General features: G+C 44.0%; 1 protein-coding gene across 2 annotated transcripts in view; it reads left to right on the top strand.

Annotated features, from left to right (window-relative positions):
• Positions 1 to 19,144, top strand: part of USP6NL (USP6 N-terminal like) — a 1,978,038-nt gene that overhangs the window by 604,869 nt on the left and 1,354,025 nt on the right. The window lies entirely within an intron of this gene.

Raw genomic sequence — 19,144 nt, 5'->3', positions numbered from 1 at the left:
CAGTAAGGGAGTTTTTTTTTTATTCTGGAGTGTTTCTGGTTTTCAGGAAGTAGGGCACTTGGAGACCAGTTTTGGACCGTTCTCAGCTCAACACCTTTCTCAAAGTCTATTCCTTTCGGATGTTGTCTCTTCAAACTTTATTTTCTCCTGTTCTTCCTCAGGCCTTTCTAGTCTCTCTGAATCTCAATGACGCCTACCTTCATTCCCTTTGCAGTAAATGTTTGTGTTTCTCTGTTTCTTCCTTGCATTTTCAGATCTCTGCTTTTCCCTTTGGCCTCTCTGCTGCCCCAAGGGTATTCACCAAATGCCTCGTTCCTGCTGTTGCTTTTTGCAAGATGAGAGGGGTTCAGATCTTTTCATATCTTGGAATTTGCTCACCCTGTCTGGCAAGACATTATGTTGAGGAGGGATATAGGCTGCCCAGAGGGTCAAACCTAAATCCTGGGGAAATCTCCCATCTCCTCATTACTAATCTGCTTCCCATCTTCGCATTACTAATCTGCACAGGATGTAAGAGTGGGTGCCCCCTTGATTGTTGCTTATTGAGTTACCTCATAACTATAGCATTGTCTATAAGGATTTGGATGGTATCTGTGCTCAAATCTGTCTGATTTCTTTCAAACTGACAGCATTCATTTCTTTCACATGATGTGCTTGTTTCTTTATGCTCCAGATCCAGGTGCATTGGGCTTTGATGTCCCAGTGTACCCCCTCCCCACAAACTAAGGCTGTGGAAGTCTGTGGTAAGAGTCTAAGTGGCCTGGGTTAGTGTGAGGGGCATCCCTAAATTCAGGTGTCCACAACCTTTTCACCTTTTTCACCAGTGTAATAGTTTCTTTATGCAGGGGGAAGGATAGAGATTGGCACTTGCACTGGCATCTGTTTGTTAGGCACCATTTCAACTTCCTCATGTGTAATTGGGTTAGTGAGATCATAAGAATGTATGGTACCATGTAACCCAGACGACAAAGGAATTTCCTTGCAATAATGTATCTTTGTCTGTGGTGATCTGAAGAAACAGTCAGGGAGAGTACCTTGTCCTCTAAGAAGAAAACCTTCCATAGTTCGGTGTCAACAGTGTCCCTAGGAAAATACTTTATTGGCCTTATTAATGTCATCCAAAGAGTTAGTTTATATTAGGTGGCCATCTGGGTATGGGTAAACGTGGATGCCCTTTGTCCTGCAGAATGCTGCTACAGGTGGCAGGCATTTTGTAAAGATCCTGGGTGCAGTAGACAAGCAATGAGTCAATGAGGTGAGTTAGAAATGGCCCTATTTACTCTGAATGTTAATAATCTTCTTTGATTCCTGGCTGTGAGAATGTAGAGGGCATGAGGGGAAGTAAGGGTAGAAGGCCTTGGAGACTCCGCATTTTCAGTTTTGGAATAGTTAAGAACTGCCTGAGTGTTTAAAAGTCACTGTACACTTAAGAGCCTTTAATAAAAGCCTGTATTTTCTTTCCATTTGTTACTCCCTCTGTGACCTATTCTATATAACATTTCTTTTTGCAGAGGTAGAACTAGGCTTACTTAGTGTTTTGCCACTGCGGAGGTACTGCTATGAAATTTTATCATGTATTGTCTGAAGATGCTTAAGACCCATTCCGCCCTGTATGCAATAAATTTAACAATGTTTAGAATTTTTGAAAGTATGTGTTTGCACTGGTGTTTTTGTACCACAAACCGACTTCAGAGAATTTTTCCTGAGGTAGACGGCAAATGTTAGAGGTGTAATGTGATAGGAAGGGGCAATTGAGAATATATATTTTTTTTTTTTGAATATAACAAGTTGGCAGACTTTAAAAATTTTCTTCAGGGTACCTTGTCAAAAATGTTGTGGGAGCAAGTTATTGTAACCAAGGAAATGATTCTTTAGAGCTTGAATGTAGACACAGAGTTGGTGGACATAGTATGGCCTTACTAGTGTAATACTCCTGGCTACCAAAAAAAGCAGTTACCAGAAAATAGAAGTCTAATCTAAATCATCTGTGTTGGAAAGCAAAAAAGAAGTTATGTATTTACCATAGCGTTCCATGTTTGTAGTCCATCTCGCCTACATTCTTGCTGGATGGGTTCAGAGCCAATATTCAGCTCCGACTCAGTTGATACTAAAGCTCGAGACTAACCCCTGTCCCATGGTACCTCATGGCAATTCCCCAGATCTTGTTTGCAAGAAAGCAATGAGTACCAAACAGGTATGAAATATCAGAGCTGTGTACATACAGACAAAACATTTTGTAATGTAATCCATGCCAGGTGGACAACAACTAAAAACCAGGTCAGACAGCACCAGTATAGTCCACCAGATCCTCCAGAAACAGGAAGGGGGTTGGAGGTAGGGACGCAAGAAAGTAGGTGATATGGACTACAAACATGGAACGTTATGGTAAGTACATAACTTCTTTATGTTACGTAGTCCTATCTCGCCATAATTCTTGCTGGATTGGGCAGCATCCCTAGCACCTTTATCCCGGGTGGCTCAAGCGAAGAGACTCTTTAGCACAGTGGACTCAAAGGAAGTCCTGTCCCGGGAGGCCAAATCCAATTTGTAATGAGTGACAAAAGTATGTGGTCTTGCCCAAGTAGCTGTTGCGCAAATAGTATCAATTGGGAGCCTAGATCTAAAAGCACATGAAGTAGATACAGCTCTAGTAGAATGGCCTTTGACTTTGATGGGTAATTGTTTGCCAGCAGTTTGAAAAGCAAAGGAAATGCAATCCTAAAGCCATTTTGAAAGAGAAAGAGTAACCTTGGAAACAGGCAAGCCCTTATTCTTGTCAGAAAAGGAAACAAATAATTGATCTGATTTTCTGAATTCTTTAGTCCTGTGTAAATAAAATCTTAGAATTCTGTGAATGTCTAGCTGGCCCCATCTGTGAAAGATCTCTTTTGCAACTTCTGGATTCAGGGGCCACTTGTGAGGCATCAGAATCGCTCGGCTAAGTTTATCTGCTATTACATTGGATTTCCCGGGGTTGTGCATTGCTACCCAGAAGCGTTGAGTATCCATCGCCCATTTCCAAACTCTTAAGGCCTCTCGGCAAAGCGGGTAAGCTTTGGTTCCCCCTTGCATTTTTTTATGTACCACATGAGAGACATGTTGCCTTGCGGGTTCAGAAACAAAGGGGATCAGATAACCTCTGGATATTATGGTGTGTACCCGATGATCTTGTGAAATGGTTGGCCAGGTGCTTGGGTACAGCGATAGATGACCCCCGACTGCCACCAAAGACGGACAGTCGGGCAACCCCTCAGGGGCTATGGAAGGGCCAATCAGAGGTTTCTCTGTCTCCCTGATGTTGCGGACCTCCTCTACTGCGAGGGCGGCATCTTCCATTATATCCTCCCCCTTTGCCTCTAGGGGAGGGTTGACCTTGTGCCTGAGGAAAACCTTTTTGGGATTTACGGAACCACATTTTCCCTCCTGTATTACCCTTGGGAAAGGGTCTAAATGGGAGGGAGAAACAGACTCTGGCAGATAAGGTTTTCCATTCCTGCTCGCACCTGGTCAAAGTCTCTTTCACCCGGGATCCAAAAAGAGATGAACCATCAAAGGGGATGTTAGTGAAGGAAGACTTGAAGGATTCCGTGAAATTACAAAGACGCATCCAAAAATGTCTCCTGAGAGATATTCCTGCTGCGGCTGTCCTACTCGCTCCATCTGCCGCATATGATATCAGCCTCATGGAGGAGTTAGCTACTGATGTAAGGGTGGAGAGCTGCGCAGAAACCTTATCCATAGAACCCGGAGCTACTGAACCCTGGAGGGTATCTCCTAACTCCTTCAGGAGATCCCTCTGAAGACGAGTAAAATGGGTGAGGTAATTCCGCGATCTTAATGTAAATGCCGCTTAAGAGAAGGTACGCTTCCCATACATATCCATCGTCCTGGACTCTTTGTTAGGAGGATGGATATTAGAAGATGTTTCAGATAACTCCTTCTTGGTGGCCGCTGCTACCACCATAGCATCAGCAGGAACTCCTTTACTAAGGAAAGTCTTATCCTCAGGTGCTTTCATAAATTTATTTGGCCTCCACGAGACGGGCTCCACTGAGTCTGGGGAGGTCCAGGCTTTCTGCGATATGACCCCCAAGAGTTGGTCAAGAGGCAGTGTCACCCAGGAGGTGGAAGGTCGGGAACCAAAGGCCTCTAGATACACTGATTCATCCTCTGTAGGGTTAGAGGTCTTCCAATCACCCCTCTATCTAAGGATTTCTAGGATGTCAGAAAAAGAGACATCCTCAGAGGGGGATCTAGGGGACCCTTCTGATTCCTCTAAATTAGTGTCAAAGGTGACAGACTCGGGTGAGTCAATATGCTGTCCTCTTACACAGTCTCTTCTGAGGGAGCTCTCCAGTGGGATAGTCTGGGGAGGTCTCGGAAGAGGGGGCACCTCCAATGGAGGGCTGCTTGGGCCTCTGGTTCCCTATGCTGTGGTGGTGGCAGGGTGGGAGAGGTTGCTGGCTGCTGCTGGTGGGACACAGGTTCCAAAGGTACGGCTTTAGCATAAGACAAAGCCTTCTCTATAGCTTCAAAAGCCTTTCCTCCCAACTCCAATGAAGACCTCCACTCTGAGGAGATGGATGGTCGACTCCTAGCAAGGGGGAATGGCTCCAAAGCAGAAGTGGGAGCTGAGCTGAGTTGAGCCGAGGCACCAAGAGGGAGGGTCAGTTCCGAAGAGAAGCCAGGGTGACTGTCCTCCTCGGAATCGACTCGAGAGCATCGGCTCCCAGTTCCCTCGACTCCAGACTGAGTCACCAAGGATAGAGTAATCAGTTCTGAGGAAGGGGGTTGAATCCTTGGAACCAACGGGTCCAAGACAGAAGAACCTGAAGTAATAAGCTCAGAGAGTGAAGCAGTCAGAGGAGGAACAGTGGTCAGCTGCGAAGCCTTTCCGGAGGGGTCAATTTTCTTGCCAGAGCAGGATCTGAAAGCAACCTCTTCACCACCCGCTTGATGTCCTCATCTGATAGTGCCCTGGAGGATCTGGTGGAGACAGAAGGAGATCTCCTCCTCTCCAAAATAGGAGATCTCAAGGTGGGTGACACAACATCAATATCCGGTAAAACTTTTGGTACCGAAGGCACTGATATGAAAGAAGCTGAATCACAGCCAGAACTCCTTGGCTCCGACGCTTTAAGTTGGGGCCGAAGATTTTCTCTTTGAAGACTTAGGAGCTGCCTGATGAGTTCCAGCTGTTCCTGGAAGGAACTGGTCATAAGACCCCTATCAATTAGTTTTCATTTCCTCTCATTCAAGACCCTGGTGCTGAATGCATGGCAAAAGGTACAGGGCTCTTGCAAATGAGCTTCACCTAAACAGTACATCCAACTGGTGTGACTGTCTGTCAGAGACATTTTCTGTGAGCATCTATCACACTTTTTAAACCCCGAAGGGTGATGATCTTTATGCTCTCTATCCTTTTCCTTAGACATTCTGACTAAAAGGTATAGATTAGCTGGACAAGCAACAACAACAGCAATAACAAAGTACTGACAAAAAGGTAGTAAAAAAGAAGAGAGTTATATAACTTTTTTTTTTTTTTTTTTATCACACACACACACACACACACACACACACACACACACACACACACACACACACACACACACACAGAGGAAAGGCCCTCTAACTTAAATGGGCCGTACAATTCTAGGGGGAACAATAGGGGTCAGAAACTCTCAATAACAGTCACACAAGAGATAAATATTATTAAAGACTGTAAAAGGATAGAAAAAATTCAAGAAAAAGGACTAAATTTAGTAAATAAACTGTTACTTAGCCAACGAGCCAGTAAGACACAACCTAGAAGCTTTTGCGGCAAACGAGATCTGGGAAATTGCCGTGAGGCACCATGGGATAGGGGTTAGCCTCGAGCCAGTAAAAGCTCTCGAACTTTAGTATTGGCTGAGTCTGAGCCGAATATCGGCTCCAAACCCATCCAGCAAGAATTACGGCAAGCTAGGACTACATAACATTAAAAAATAGGATGAGGACTTTAAAAAAGGGAAGGAGCAATCTACATAGAAATAAATGGAATTTGTGGGAACAATACATGCAGAATAATCAGAGGAATGAAAACTCAAGGAAGGCAGTACTTTGAGCAATTAGTATTTGAATGAATGATAACCATTAAAAAGAAAACACGCATGCATAATGTATGAACAAGAGAAACAACTGTTTCTAATGGTTTATTTTCTTTTCTGTTAATGCATGCAACCTGGGCTGAATGGTCCCACCCCACAATATAAGAATCTCCTGTTTCATGACCTGGACAGTGATCCCCTCCATTCTGGACTGCAGTAATCTAACAATTGTTCGTGGTAATTACACCGAAGTGTCTGGCATTAAGTCTCTTGAGTGCAAGGGTAAAATGCCTTCTTTCCAAAATGGGTGAGAATTCTACTGTCCCACCCATACAGAATGGGGTTCCTGGCTGGGAGGCATCTAGGATTCTGTGTTGGAATCCAGGGATACCACAGCTGGATTAGCCAGACATCTGCTGATGTCCTTCATGGATGCATCTGCAGTCATAACAAATGGGTTGTCCTGTCGTCAGGCAGCCCTTCGGTCGGCCGGATTCCAAAGTCCGGGTCCGGCTTCGGCTGATGTCGCACTTCACCCGACGTCATCTCTGCTGGTCTTCGGGTATAAAGGCATCAGCCGACACCATTTTCCTCAGTCTTTCTTGCCGTGGCGCCAAGCAGAAGCTGTTCGCAAGTGCGGTCGGTCAGATCCAGAGATTACTACTACCGAATACTACTTCAAGACTTCTAAAAGCTAAGTACCCGTTGGGGACTGGTTCTTGCCTCAGCCGATGTCAGAAAAAGTCAATAACTGTTTAACTTGTAGAAAACAAATACCTCATAAAGATTTCCACTCTTACTGTTTGCCTTGCTTAGGCCCAGACCACGACGTAGCAGCCTGTTCGCCTGTGCTTCCTTCAACCGACGAACGCCTAGGCGTCGGTCGGAGTTTGCTGAACAGTTTTTCGGCTCAGATTTTGCGTACATTATGCCGTCGGATCCTCCGACTACCCAAATTGTTAAAAACGAAAGAAAAGACCGACACTCGCGGTCCGCGGTTTCGCCAAAACCACGGTTAAGCAAGCGCGAGTGTCTCGGTTTCGGCGAAACCGAGAAAACTGGTCAATCTTCAGCGAATCCATGACTACTACTGAGGCTCCTGCTACCTTACCTGAATCAGCCTCAGAAATTTTGCCTACAACTGTGGTTCCTACTGATCTATCAGACACCATCCCTTTGGATATCTCTACCCCAGCACGTGGTGCTGCTAGGCCTCCTGCAGCCATGTCTATTAAGGCCTTTGCCAGGGCTAAAGCAGCCAAATCAGCTAAATCAGTGCCTGTTAAACCACCCTCACTCAGGCCCACCTCTAGTTCACAAATGCTTACTCTGGCAGAAGATTTAATATCCTTAATTAGGGGATCCCAATCTCACCCAGACAGGGCCTCTCAGCCCCCAGAAAAGAGACCTAGAGCAGAGCCCCCCGAGCCTGTGTCCTCTGATGATTCTTCGGATGACTCAGACATTACAGACCAGCCAGAGGCTCCTTTTTCCAATTATGAAGATTCAGATGCTGAAGAATCCATTCCAGCTGCCTCTCCACCAGAGGAATTCTCTTTTGGGGAAACCTTACATGCCATGAGAGAACAATTCCAATGGCAGGGACAAGATTTCTCAGATTCAAGAAAAGGCTTAGGACTTTTCTGCACTTACCACAACATAGGCCCTTAGCTATACCTCCTGTCCTATCTGTTGTGGACGATGCATTTAATGATGTCTGTACTGCACCTGATTCTTTACCTCCAGCCCCTGCCAAACCAGATAGATTTTACAGGGTGCCAGACACTCATCACCACCTATACAAGGCCCCCTTGCAGACCCGAAACTATATCCCAGGGGCCTAAGGCAGTAGCCTCGACCACAGCAAAACCCTATTCCCTCTGAAAGGGAATCCAGGTCCTTAGAGATGGGGAAAAAGTCTACACCTCTGCTACTCTCTCAGCTAGAGCTTTAAACTGTCAGTTTCACATGATCCAATACCAAGAGTTTATGCTTGATCAGTTAATTAAAAAGCTGTCCTCTGATGAATCTTTAGACAAGAAATATGTATTAGAAATGGTGAATAACATCCAACAGGTTAGTAACCATTCTTTAAAATGTGGCTATGATGCACTGGAGGCTTCATTTAGATCAGCCATGACTGGCACAGTGATAAGAAGGCATGCATGGTTGAAAGAACAGGTCTTACCGGATCATGTTAAAGCTAAGCTATTGGATGCTCCTATGGATAAGGCCAGTCTATTTGGGGAACCTGCCCAGCAGGTAATGAAGAAAATGGAAGAGAAGGCAAAATCTGTACAAACAGTTAAAGATTTCCTACAGGTTCAGCCCCAGAGGTTTAGCAGGAACTGGCCTGCCAAAAATTGGTCCTTTCCTGACTCCACAAGATCACAAAGTGGCAGGAACAGACGCTCTAGGGGCAGAAATCAATCCAGAGGAGGTGCCTACAGAGGACGACAGTGGCAAGGCAATAACCGAGGCACAGACACAACCACTGCCACTGCAACAGGACAATCACAGTGACTTGGCTCTGACTCCGCCTACCAGGAAGCAAATAGCAGCACCATTAGGCGGAAAGTTAGCCTTATTCTCGAAAAATTGGCACTATATTACAAAAGACAAGTGGATTTTGCAAACCATAGACCAAGGCTACCGGTTCCACTTCCACACTTTACCAGTAAAAGAGGAATGCCAAACCTGCCCCAAATCAAAAATAGAAGCCCTGCACCAGATAGCGGAATTAATAAAGATGAGAGCTGTGGAAAGGGTACCAATAACAGAACAGGGCAAAGGATTCTACTCCAGGCTCTTCCTAGTACCAAGAAAAGAGAAAAACTGGAGACCTATTCTCGACCTGTCCATCTTAAACACATACATCATTGTCCCAAAATTCAAAATGCTGACCCTACAGCAACTTCTTCCCATGCTGGGCAAGGAGTGTTGGCTGGTAACTCTAGATCTCAAGGAGGCATACCTGCACGTCCCCATTCGACCAAATTGCAGAAGATACCTCAGATTTCTTGCAGGATCAGAGCATTATCAATTCTCAGCATTGCCCTTTGGCTTATCTACTGCACCCAGAGTATTCACAAAATGCCTGGCATCAGTAATCGCCACTGCAGAGTACAGGGAATCCAAATTTATCCATACCTGGATGACTGCCTGTTACAAGCGGACAACAAAAGCAAGCTGACAAAAGATTTACAAAGGGTCATTTACTTGCTACAAGCCCTGGGATACACAGTCAATTTACAAAAGTCAAGGCTGATACCATCCCAGACAAGAACTTTCTTGTGGCTGAATTGGACACAGTAAAACAGATGGCATTCCTAACTGCAGAAAACAAAAGAACTCCCTCTTTACTTCTTGGCATTAACAAAGCAGAACAAACTAACAGCAAGAAAAGTTCTGCAGGCCTTGGGCTTCATGGCATCATGCATAATCTTGGTCTCACATGCCAGACTGCATATGAGAAAGTTACAGTGGTACCTAAAGAATTTATGGTCTCAACACAGGCACAGCCTAGAAACAGAAATACCACTAATCCCATGCTTAAAACAGGAGTTCCTATGGTGGGCTCGGGCATGCTAGTCAAACCCAGGCTTACCCTTCCACAACTTTCGAGCAAACCAAACCATCACAACGGATGCCTCAGACCTAGGATGGGGGGCACACATGCTGGACAAATGCGTACAAGGACTGTGGACTCAGGACCAGCTGCACCTGCACATAACCCAAAATGAAATGCTGGCAGTAAAACTGGCAATCCTAAAATTCAGACCATTCCTCAAAGAAGGCCATTTGATGATAAGGACAGACAACACCACAGTCATGTGGTACATCAGCAAACAGGGAGGCACTCATTCTTACCCCCTATGCAGAATGACTTTGGACCTTTGGAATCTGGCTCTCAGCTACAACCTCCAGTTACAAGCAATATTTGTACCGGGAAAAGAGAACACCCTAGCAGACATTTTAAGCAGAACCACCTCGGATGCTCACGAATGGATGCTACACCCGGACATCTTCAAGGCCATCACAAAGAAATGGGGAATGCCACAAATAGATCTATTCGCTTCCCCATAAAATCACCAGCTCAAAAAATTCTGCACAAGGACATTCCACCCACTTGCATGGAAGGTGGACTCTCTATCCTTCAGCTGGAAAGGCCTGACAGCATATGCATTTCCACCTCTTCCCTTGATGCGCAAGGTACTACTGAAAATCAAAGAGGAACGTCCAAGGATAATTCTGATAGCTCTGAACTGGCCAAGACAACACTGGTACCCATTGCTGAGGAGCATGTCTCGGGAGAAAATGTGGTCAATACCCCTGATGCCTCTGATGTTAACTCAGAACAACTACAACATCATACATCCAAACCTAAAAACCTTGCAACTGACTGCCTGGAACATCACATAGCAGTAACTAACCCAGACCTTTCACAAAGGGTTAAAGACATTATCCTTGAAGCCCGCAGACCTTCAACAAGAAGGAACTATGCAGGAAAATGGAAAAGGTTCGTCATTTGGAGTACTGAAAGAGGAAAAGATGTGTTGAACATAGATATTGCTAACATTCTGGAGTACTTGGCAGAGCTTCTACATACAGGCCTGTCCTATTCCTCCATCAAGATACATGCATCAGCTATTTCAGCAGAATACAGCTTTGATCCTCCTGTCTTTTCACATCCTCTACTCAGGCAGTTCCTCAGAGGGATCAAGAATGTAAATCCTCCTAGGAAACCACCATTACCAGCATGGGACTTGAATTTTGTACTAGAAAAGTTGACACTCCCTCCGTTTGAACCAGCAGCAACAGCAGATCTACAACACCTGTCATGGAAAACTGCTTTCCTACTGGCTACTACTTCAGCAAGGAGGGTTTCGGAACTACAGGCCTTAATGGCAGTGCAACCCTTCCTAATCTTCCATCAAGACAGGGTGTCCATGAGAACTAATCCTACATTTATGCCTAAGGTGGTATCCAGAGTGTCTTTAAACCAGGCAATCCACCTACCTACCTTCTTTCCCAATCCACAAAACAGAGGTGAAAGAATAATGCATACCTTGGATGTACATAGACAGTTACGCTACTACCTGGACAGAACCAAAGGTAACAGAAAAACTGACCAGCTCTTTGTAGCCTATGCAACAGGAAGGGAAGGAAAAGCAATTTCCAAACAGACAATCTCCAAATGGATAGGAAATTGCATAAGATTCTGTTACTCCTACCATGGAAAACCAATTCCACAGAACATAAGACCTCATTCTACAAGGGCTACAGCCACTACCACAGCTTTCTTAAGAGGAGTGGCAACCGAGGACATTATTGAGGCGGCTACTTGGACCTCCATGCATACATTTGCCAAGCATTATAATTTACCTCTATATTCTAGATCCCGAGCAGGGTTTGCCACTGCTGTACTGCAAGGGATCCTGACTACACCATAATTATTATTCCTCCTCCTAGTTTGGCTATGGTATTCTACCCATTTGTTATGACTGCAGATGCATCCATGAAGGACATAGTACAGTTTTGTACCTACCATAAATGTAGATGTCCGAACTGGATAGCATCTGCAGTCAGGATTACCCTCCTTCCCTCTGCGGTACTCCTAGGGTATTTACCCTCCTAATAGCTAGCGGGGGGGGTGTCTCTTATGGTGTATTTGTTTGTATATATGTACATACATGTTTATTTTTGTGTTTGCCTTCTACTATTTTGGAAACATTGGCATTTATCCAAAATTTAGCTTTCCAAGAGGGCAATTGGCATCTGGGGCAAGAAACACTGAGGAAAATGGCGTCGGCTGATGCCTTTATACCCGAAGACCAGCAGAGATGACGTCAGGTGAAGTGCGACATCAGCCGAAGCCGGACCCGGACTTTGGAATCCGGCCGACCGAAGGGCTGCCTGACGACAGGACAACCCATTTGTTATGACTGCAGATGCTATCCAGTTCGGACATCTACATTTATGGTAGGTACAAAACTGTACTTTACAGAAACTTGAGTGAATCCTGGATTCTGTAGAACCTAACCGATCAGGTTTCTTGGGAGTGTGGGGTGGGGACAGATCTGGTGCATCCTCTGACATCAGTGACTGCGATAACAGCTAAAGTCTGCTGGCTTTGGTAGGCCCATGAAAGTTCTGTATCTCAAAACTGGGGTGAGAGTGTTCTCTGGACTACCATTTCCTCTTCACTTTGTGAATGATGTCCCCTAAGGAGAGAGTTCATCTGTATGAGAGACAGAAAGGATAAGGTGTCTTCAGTGTCTATATCATAAAAGGTAGAATGGGGGGATCTGGCCTACATAAGCCAGTTCATCCTTCTCTGTATTCCACAAAAGAAGGATCAACCCTTGTTTTAGAATGCACCCGGGCTGGCTGCTTGGACTAGAGGAAACTCATGAAATCATGGGCCAGTTGGAATATGTCTTGTGAAGACGCCTGACATGTGAACTGTGCTGAGGGCAAGTACCAGTTTGATCTGAAGTGCTTTTGGCTTTTCTTTCCTGGAAGAAAACTCCACTGGGGTTTTGGTTCACAGGTGAGTGATCAGAACCTCCTTATGTCTCTGGCAAACTCCCGTTGAACTGCTATCAAAGGGATACTATCCTTCTGTTTATTAATCATTGATCAGGAGCTGAAGCCCTCGGAAAGGCATCAGAACTAGCCAGTGTATCATTGGTTTTAGTCCAGAATGACATGTTAGCAGCTGAAAGGGTGGTGCTTTGCAGAGTGATTGCACCAGTGGCTTTCACCAAATCCAACTTTGAAGCAAAAGCTCCTCATGGAGTTCAATGTCACCAGACATAAGGAAACTGGTGGTTTCATTCGAACTGCCCTCTGTTTCCTGACCCGTCTTATGTCATTTATTCAAGTACTTATACTTTGGAGGAAGGATACTGGAGGCCATCTCTGACATCATACCAATATGTGACCAGATATGTTTTCCTCTCGGGAACTTCGTATTAGGGGAGAGGCTTGATTCTTTCCTTGATTGCCTTTGGGTGAACCTGGCACAGTGTGGACAGCCATCCACATTGTGCTCCATGGCCAAGATGAAAGACACTGAGAATGAAAATCCATATGAGGATCTGTTTACCAAATCCTATACAGTTTCTTTTTAGCAACAGTTTTGACATCTGGAACACAGCCCCAAGGTACTGAGGGTTAATTTCCTGACTAGAATCCAGATGATGCATGCTCTCCCATCTTGGGGAAGGAGGAAACTTGACTCACTGCATAGGTCACATCTGCAGGAATGCAGGTGTATCACTGGCAACTTGTTTAGCTCATTGTGCCCGTGCTACAAGCAATGTGCCACTTTGTTAGGAGGATACACATATGCAAAAGTTCATGTTCCTCATGTGGGTAGTGATAGCACAACTTGCAAGCTGCCAGTAGAGTGGGAATAGCATCATATCCCAGTATCTGCATACTGGCCCACTTCTTAACATCAGACTATTGCCTTTACAGGCTAATAAGCAAGCCAGAGAGCTATCACTTGGTGATGAACGTATGACTCGTTTGTGAGGGAGGGAGCCATTAAGCTGATCTTACGGACCAGCAAAAAAAAAAAAAAAAAAAACACTCGTATCGTATATTAGTTTGATAAATAGGTACTAAAAGTACAAAACAGAAAAATAAATTCCTGTATGGCATTCTTAACATTATATTCTTGGAAGCAGGCCAAACCTGTGTACTGATGACACTGGTATACCATTGTAGCTGATACTACAAAAGGAGTGTCCAAAGATTGTATCAGCAGACACTACTGTTATACCACCAATGTCCTAATGTCTTGAGAGAGAGTTGGCCAGGTTCACTGCAGAAAGGTACAGCTGTGGAAGTCAGGCAGATTTTTGGGCTACCTGCTGGCAGGCTATCCCTTTGTTGATGACTGCAACATTGTATATATTTGTACTACTGCAATTTTAAGTTCCTAACACAGCTTTACTTTACTTAGGGCATGTGGACTTTCTACTTTGGTCATGTCCATTGTAGTGTCTTCAAAGAGACTCCCACCAGAAAAACTAAAGAGTCAAGTAGAAAAGATTTTGTCTTCGGCCATAAAGCATGATTTTGGCTATTCATAAAGATGGCCAAATATTTCCTTTGCTAAAGGCCAGGAAGGCAAGGAAGTTTTGAAAGAAAGTAATTCTCACTTGCTAATTTTTTTTTGTGTGTTATAGATGTGGAGTACGACTGCAATGTGTTCCAAAGGCATAAGTGTGCCTACATCTGCGGTCTTCTTATATAATGCTGCTTTGTATATTTGCTGATGCTCTGTCATCTTTGGATAACTTTGCAGAGCACCACAAGTTCCAACAGTGTTTTCAGATCCAGGTTTTCTTTTGGAGCTGCAGTAATCAAGGGTATGTTCACAGAGAGCAGACATTCAAGTGAGTTATCCAGGGGTTACCATGGATTGACCACTTCTATATTAGATCTGAAAGTCTGTAGATCTGTGAGAAGAGGTTCATGCACAGTAACCGTCTTTCCCTTGGGCTCCTGCCTATAGCTCTGTAGGTTCATAGGAGATTACTAGGCTAATGGCTCAAGATCCATTACAAACCTAGCCATTATTACCCTAATTTACCCAGATTTTCTAGATCTAAGGGCTAGAGGATGGCTTAGGTTTGTGCCTAGGCCTTTGGTTATTTTACAGACAGGCGCTACCTCAGGAATGAATATGTGCTTCCCCATCCATTGATCCAAATTGCTTTTGTTAGAGGGTCAGGGAAGAGCTCTGCTTCATGTGAATAGGTAGCCTGGTACAGAGAAAGGGTAATCTCTGAGACACACATAGAAGGACTTCCCGATGACTGTGGACACAGTAGTCAAAGTTCAGGTTACTGTCTGTCGATGTACCCAAATCTTTCACCACTGGGTCCACTCTTGGCAGTGTGCTATTAATGTTGTAATTTGCAGAGGTATTCAACTTTCCAAAGTTTATCATTATGCATGTTTTTGCATTTAGTTTTAGACCAAGGTCTAGCACCAATTATTTGTCTGAGTCAGACCTTTCTGAAGGATATCTGTGTCAGTGGAGGATTTAGTGATTGCCCCCAACCTGCAGTCATCAGCATACTTGGTCAACCAAAGGCCACATCTACATTAGCCTTGACTTCAGAGCTGTATATTCTGAATACGAGAAGTCTCGATTCCCCCACCCTAATAACATGTCTGTGAGCCAACTGGCTAGCTATCTGGTGACATAAAGATTTATGTCCAGTTTTGTGAGTTTATCTACAACACCCAAGTGGGAAATTTATGTACTCTTTTACCCTCATCTGTGGCCTTGGTGACTTTCTCAAAGAAGTCCACCTGACTGAGCAGGCATGACCTGCCTTTAATGAAAGCAAACTGGGTTGGGTCCACTGTTTGGTGATTTCCTATGTCATTATTTATAAGGTCCATGATTATTCTTTCTATGGCCTTGCATATGTGACTAGTCAGACTTATGGGTCTGTAATTTCCTGGGTCTGTTGATAGCCCCTCTTTTTGCAGAGGATGACCATTGCTGTCCTCCACTCCTGAAGGACAAAGCCTGTCTGGAGGCTGTGGTTAAATAGACTTCCTAGTGGGCATGATGGGTCATGTTTCAAGCTATTTAAGAGACATCCTGGGATATTGTCAGGACCCATCAAGGACATGCTTTTAGCTTTAAAAAATGCAGTGCGACCTGTTCTTTTGTGATAACTGGGAGAAATAGTGGAGTGTCCTGGGAGAAATGGTAGAGGATATTTCTTGCGGAGGTAACTGGAGGTGATGGTGATGGAATTTGAGCCAAATTTATCGGCCAGCAGATTTGCTTTATCTTCTGGTTGGTATAGGTGGTGCCATCTACAACTAGCCCTGCACATCATTAGGTGTCACCCTTAAGATTGCATGCATAACTGAAAAATGCCTTATGGTTATCCTTTGCTTGGGAGGTTTTTGCCTCAAAGCTGGCTTTTTTACACTTGATTTGCTTGTTTAAACTATTGAGAGAGTTTTTGCCCTGTTGTGTACCTCCTGTCCTACTTCAGGACAGGATTTTCTTTTGTTGCACACCCTGTTTATACCAGAGATCCACCAGGTTAGCTTGTTTTTGCAGTTTGACCTAGGTTTATTTCGGTCTGATACTGCTGTTTCTATGCAGCTGTTAATATGGTTGCACAGTGCTCTGTGTGTACTTCAGCATATGCCTCCATATTTTCGGTGTTTGGTGGAGCTTGGAAATTAGCTATGCTGTTGCTTAATAGGAGGTGGCTAGCCGTAAAATGTTCTTAAAGGTTCTGGAATTAGATGGGGGTGCTGGTTTTATGTTTATTTCAAAGTAGACCACTTTTTGATCAAAACTAACCAGTGAGGACATTGTACTTGGGGGTGGGGCTGCAGCGCTCCCCCATATTTGTGAGTACCAAGTCTAGAATATTTGTACCTCTAGTGGGAGAGCAGACTAGCTGCTCCAAGGCATTTAAATTGACAGTCTAGAAATCTTTGAGGCTGCATGTTAGTGATCGTGTAAACTTCTCAGTTAATAGAGGGGTAGTTGAAATCACCCATGAGTATGATGTTGGGCTGAATGCCAAGAGATTCTAGTACATTCTGGTATGAGGTATGGTATTCCTGAGTCATGATGAGAGACCTTTAGCTAGCAAGGATATGGTTAGGGATTTTACCTGTGAGTAGTTGGACATGGAGTACGTCATGTTTGACCAATCTTGAGGTGTTTATCTTTTATGTAGCTTGATGCACCTCAGCCTTTTGTCCTTTCATGTGTAGTGGGTGGTCTGAATTTATGAAAGTCTTTGTAGCCTTGCAATGTTGGGGTGCTTTCCACAGCTTTAAACCATGTTTTAGTAACTGCACAGACATCAGCATTCTCCAAACAAAGATTGCTTCCAGGCAGTGTAGTTTTTTGTTAAGATTTCTAGTGTGGAGCAGTAATACCATTAGCTTATAAGTAGATTTTGCTACGTTGAAAGGTTTATCTGTTTGGCAGTGCTTAAAAATGGCACTGTAGGGGTGGATAATGATTTGGCTAATATCTGAAAGCCTAGTGGCAACAGGTACAGATCCTGTCTATCAAAGCAACATGGCCTGTCAAGGGTGTTCTCCCAGGATGACAAATATTGGACCCCCTTGGAGTGACACCAGTAAGTAACCTAATTATTAAAGTAAATAATTTTGTGTTAGTATTGCGGCATCATCATTGGATAAGGTAGAATGATGCTCAATGCTAGGCTCATACCAGCCTGCAACACACATTTCTGAGAACTCAATCATGTCTCTCTCCATGTAGTCCAAGGAAGTACATCTGAGGTCAGTTACACCCACATGTACTATGACTGAGTCATACTCGTACTTGTAGTTTAGTGACCTGAGTGCTTGCATGATCTGGTTAATCCTAACCCCTGAAAGGCAATTAACTGTGACCTTCTCCTTATTCAGCCTGGTGAAGGAACATTAGTGTGTCTCTCAGTGGAGTCACTTATGACCAAAATATTGGGTTGTGTGGTGTTATGCCTTATGGGCTCAGTAGTTGAGACAGTATGTGGAACAGTTTTGTGTTGTGGTGGGAGCTGTCTTGTTTGCGTGCACACGCAATTGCTGAGGGCAATGTCTAGGAGGCTTTGGAAGTTTTGGTAAGTTACCTCCACATATGTGGGTCTGTGTGTTTGGTCCTTAGTTATTGTGGTGAGTGTTGTGTGTGTCACTGACAATCTGTTTGAGTCTTGCCTCCAGTGACATTTTGTAACTACATCTCTCGTACTGTAGTCATCTGTTCCACAATTAAGTAGTTGTCTTTAAATATGAAGCAATTGCTACATTGCTTCAGGGTGCCTATGTCCACCAGCAGAGAAAGCAGGAACGTATCTCTCCATGGTTGCCAGTCCTTGTGGGTTGCAAATGGAGGAGGTTTGGCTGTTTTAAGCAGTGTAATCTACTAGCCATAATGTGGGATCAATTATTGGTTTGCTTCTTTATGTACATAACCAGTGCAGCATGGTTTAATATTCATTAGAACCTGTGTGCCAACTTTGCGGTATCTGATGGAGCTGACTTACCTTGTCACAATGATGATGATAACCTCTACACAAAAGTAATAAGATATTATTTTGGTGGGTTCTAGTGCAGCCCTCTGGTGGCTAGATGGCCATGTTTGTTTAGTGTATGTTGCTCCTCATTATTCATTCCCCTGTTGTAGAATATGTTATGCCCCAAGTCTAGTAAAATCTGTCATTCACTTGTGTATTGGTTTTCTCCTCCAAGTACAAATATATGTTACTACTAGTGTCTAGATTCTCTCATGCATACTTTGTCGCTGGGATTTTGCATTTCCCACTCATGCAATTCACTGTTTGCTTTGGTGCTAGCTGTTATTCCTCTGTGGCTTGAAGTCCACAATTTTTGCATCACTTTATCGAACTCATTAACTCTATGTGATAGCTTTACAGGATGACGTATTTTAATAGTTTTACTTCCCTGATCAGCAAGCAGTTGTTAAGTATGATGTAAAATGGAGTTGTACTGCTCAGAGTATTTAGTTATTTGAGTGGCATGATTTTCTTGTCGGGTGTATGTTCAGTTTTGAAACCAGAGAGACTATAAGTGGACATGGCGGTTAAGAATAACACAAACAGAGAGAAAGTAATAGGTTGGTGTCCAGGAGTTGTTAGAAAATAAGGGAAAATGAATATAGTAGCGGAATGTAGTCAAGGTAATAGAAGAGCCCATTATGTACCCTGGCAGATGTGCAATGGGATGAATGATTATTTCTTGTCAGTGCCATTAGAACATTTTTAAAGGCTGGGTAGTAGTAATTCAGCTGCTTACTTATCTCTTTCATACCATATTGAATTTATGTACTTTAACTGTACTTTAGGTGGTAGAGAGTATACTTTTGAAGGCTCAAAAGGCAGGGAATAAAGAAACTAAGGACAGAGTGAAACATGGGAGGTAGAAAGCATTGTTGAACACCAGGAAGTGCATTTTTGTTGAGTGGTAGCTTGGTTGCTGATTGCTGTCATGCTTGACTTAGGCAGCTACAGGGAGACTTA

This window comes from Protopterus annectens, chromosome 11.part0 (genome assembly GCF_019279795.1).
Source record: "Protopterus annectens isolate FY-2018-M chromosome 11.part0, PAN1.0, whole genome shotgun sequence".
In the NCBI taxonomy this organism is placed as follows: domain Eukaryota; kingdom Metazoa; phylum Chordata; order Ceratodontiformes; family Protopteridae; genus Protopterus; species Protopterus annectens.
Note: the sequence above shows the minus strand (reverse complement) of the source record. Positions and strands in the feature narration are given on the sequence as shown.